The sequence below is a fragment of the Echinops telfairi genome, unplaced genomic scaffold (genome assembly GCF_000313985.2).
Source record: "Echinops telfairi isolate 266 unplaced genomic scaffold, ASM31398v2 ScPeMD7_7475;HRSCAF=8513, whole genome shotgun sequence".
Classification (NCBI taxonomy): Eukaryota; Metazoa; Chordata; class Mammalia; order Afrosoricida; family Tenrecidae; genus Echinops; species Echinops telfairi.
Genome location: NW_022111379.1, coordinates 4,147,424 through 4,151,116, shown reverse-complemented (window position 1 = coordinate 4,151,116; position 3,693 = coordinate 4,147,424). Strand labels below are relative to the sequence as shown.

The 3,693-nt window shown below is 43.5% G+C and overlaps 1 pseudogene; it reads left to right on the top strand.

The window, feature by feature from the left end:
- LOC101649956 overlaps window positions 1-214 on the top strand; it is a 2,195-nt pseudogene extending 1,981 nt beyond the window's left edge.
- Window positions 215-3,693: the final 3,479 nt, after the last annotated feature.

Sequence of the window (3,693 nt, the reverse complement as noted above, 5' to 3'; positions counted from 1 at the left end):
CTGGACTGGGTTGGGATGTTTTCTCGATGTTCAATTCCTCTTGTATATAAACCTTTCCCTTATATACATATGCGTGTTTATGAATTTGTTTCTCTAGTCCACCTGGACTCGTGATACAAGGGATTATACATCACCACCAAGAAATGACACAGAACCTGAAAATGGTTCTTCCAGTTCACATGATGACTATCCCTCCAGAGGCTGTAGTGATTGAGATTGCTGTGATGATGGGGACTGTTCAGAACATCCGAAGTAGAAGTTCCCACAGAGATTCCAATGAGAGCTGGTAACTCACGCAGCAGTCACCTACACACAAGCACTGCCATCTGATGGTGGAAGCAAATGCTGTCATGATTTCAGCAGCTCACAGGAGGGATGTGGTGGAGTCAAGACAGTTACTCAAGCAGCTGAAGTTAACTCAAGTGGTTGCGATTGAGTTGGTAGGCCAAAAAGAGGGCATCCCCCCTTCTATGGAGAGGAGTGGTGGTGGAGGGATGCATTCTGATAGAGGGGGAAGCAGAAGCAGATACTAAAAACAAACAAAACCTCGGACCAAAATCCCTGTTCAAAGAAAAAATAAAATGAAACTATTCAGTCATAATTCCCAAGGACTATTCATGAAAAAACATGTTGCTTAAAAAAAAATGTGTCCTGTTTTAAGGTCTCCCTCATAATTTTTCTGTTCTTGTGAGGAAAAAGTAAAAGCTGTTTAATGTTATTTGATTGTATGGCATTGTTTTCAGCAAGCAAATGTTAAAGGTGTTAAGGCTTGACTTATGTGCTCGTGTTGTAATTCTCTCAAGTGTCCCTGAGGGCCACTTCCTATTGGGTTCTTCCAGTAAGTGAAGCAAGCCAACAATACTAAGCTCCTCCACAAACATCTAGCCGTTTAACATGGAGAGAGGACTCATTCTGCCTATATAAGTGAGCTAGCTATTAGAAGGGTGGTTGTTGCCACTCTTTCAGATTTCAGAGGGTCTTCCAGGTGGAATCTAAAAGTGTTCTTGGGGTGAAGAATCTAATGCTTACAATAAGGAAAGTGCTGTTCACGCAGTAAGCCCAAAACAAAAGGACAATGCTGGCCAATCTGTTGCCTTTCTGACATTTCCTTGGGAATCTGCAAGAGCCTCCCATTCCTCCCCACCCTCATTTTAAGACCATTTAAAGTGTGTGTCAAAGAACTACAGAATACTAAATAAAAAGTTGGCCAAAACAACAACAAGAAAGATTTACAGATGCAGCCACCCTAAGGAGCAGTTCTATTCTGCCTGTACAGGGCTGCTATGAGTCCAAATGGGCTTGATGGCAGTGCACTGCTTGATTCTGACCCTATATAACACAGGGAAACTGCTCCATTGGCTTTCCCAAACTGCAGCCTTTACAGAATCACATTGCCAATTGTTTTCCTTCCAACTCATGGTGGCAGAGAGCATGGGACACATGGGCAGAGAAGAGACGTTTAGAACTAGAATTCATAAGACTCCGTGGTTAATTGAATATCGAGAAGGGAAGAAAGAGGTGATGGCCAGATTTTGGTCTGAAGCATCTGGTCTGATGGTGAGATTGACTGACAGTGGGGACCAGTGAGCACCCATGAGGGTGGAGGAAGAAGGTAGAGAGATGCTCCTGGGCCTTCCTACTGGAGTGACGTGCCCAGTGAGCAGATGGATGGAGAAAGCTGAAGTGGAAGTGGAGGTCTCGTGAGGCTTTGGCAACTAGAATTGGGGGTATGTACGGTTTCCTGGAAGGAGCCCTGGTGATGTAGTGGGTTATGATAACTGAAAGGTAGAACCCACAAGCTGCATGCTAGGAGAAAGATTTACAACCTTGAAAAAAGAGTTTCAGACACAGGGCCAGTGAGTTTGATTTTTGGAAACTTTCCTGGGTACCATCTTTAGAGTCAGTGGTTTCGAAGAGATCCCTGGGAAACAGGACAGAGAGAAGATGGGCTTGCAATGGAGATGGGAACTGGGGAGAAGGACACCTGGAGGGCACAGATGCTTCATGGAAGCAGGAGTCTGCCACCGTGAAATGCTGCTGAGAAGTCAAACAGGAAGAGTGGTGTTTAGCAACACGATCCTTGGCAGAGGAGGTTACACTGGCGAGGTCTGAGCAGAAGTCAAACCACAGTGTGTTGAGGGCTAAGTAAGAGGTGAAGAAGTGGTGACAACTAATACAGGTCACTTCTGGAAGGCTGGTGCAGAGGCTCCACCAGTGTATAACCTTCTAGAATCAAGCAGTGTCAACTGTTTGGAATGTGTAACAAAAGTTATACCTGTTGTCATTGAGCCAACTCCAACTGGGTGGCTCTACAGGGCAGAGTAGAAGAGCCCTATCGAATTCCAAGGCAGTGAGCTTCACAGAAGCAGACTCCTGCTCCGTCCTCTGGCAGAGCTCCACATGGGCTCAAACCACCAGCCTTTGGGTTGGCAACTGAGCAGTTTAACCACTGCATCACTAGAGAGCCTTAAGAAAAGCCTTCATTAAAAAAAAGAAAGAAAAGAAAAGAAAAGCCTTCATAATACAACTACTAGGGTAGAAATAATCTATGTTCAAGTAGGGAAACTTTATGTTCTAAGATAACCATATTAGATTATAAAAGAAAGCAAAATAAGAAATACGAGAATAGGAAATTATATTTCATGTTTTAAACATAAAACAAAAATTCTTCATAAGCAATATCCTGATAAATGAGAAAAGATTGATGTCGTCAAGGACTTCATTTTACTTGGATCCACTCAGTGCCCATGAAAGCAGTCAGTGCGTTGGGCACGTGGGCTGCCAGCCACAGGGTCAGTGGGTTGAAGCCACCAGCAGCTTCTCAGGAGAAGGAATTGCTGGTGGTTTCTACTCCTGTAAAGAGTTACCGTCTCAAACTCACAGGGGCAGTTCTCTGCTGAGCGTCTGAATCTGCTCAACGGCAGTGAGCTTGTTTTGGGTTTGGACATGGTATTTTCAATGGCCTCATATCATGTGAAAGCTGGGTGATAAATAAGGAAGAGTGAAGAAGAAACGATACGCTTAAATTAAGATGTTGGCAAAGAGTATTAAACATGCTGTGGACTGCCAGAAAGTGGGCAAATCTGGAATAAGTGCAGCTAGAATGTTCCTTAGAAGCAAGGATGGCAAGACTTTTGTCTCACGTACTTTAGCCATGTTGTCAAGAGAAGGAGATCGTGCTTGGTAAAGTAGAAGGTCAGCCAAAAAAATAACAAAAAGGAAAACCCTCAATGAGGTGGATTCACACAGTGACTGCAACGTACTAACAGTTGTGAGTATGGCGCAGGACTGGGGAGAGTTTGGTTCCATTATGCATAGTGTCACTGAGGAGGAACAAAGTTGGATGACACCTAACAACAACAACAACAAATACATTTGTTGGTTAGAATACTGGGCAACTATTAAAATGATGCTTCTAAGATATATCTAATTTGAGAAAATGCTTATGCTGTAATGGATAAGATTTTGAGGTGGTAACTGTGGCCCCACCTTCCTGGGGTCTCTTTGTCCCGTTACCCTTCTATCCTCCATGGAGACATCAATACTCACCTCTTTTAATTTGCTCAAACGAGGGACTGTTTTTGTAAAGCACTCACCTCAGGGAGGAACAGGGAGAATCTTGAACAAAGATGTCCATGAAGGCACTTTTTTTTTCTTTTGAAATTCATAGTCGGATTGAAAATCAAAGCATTT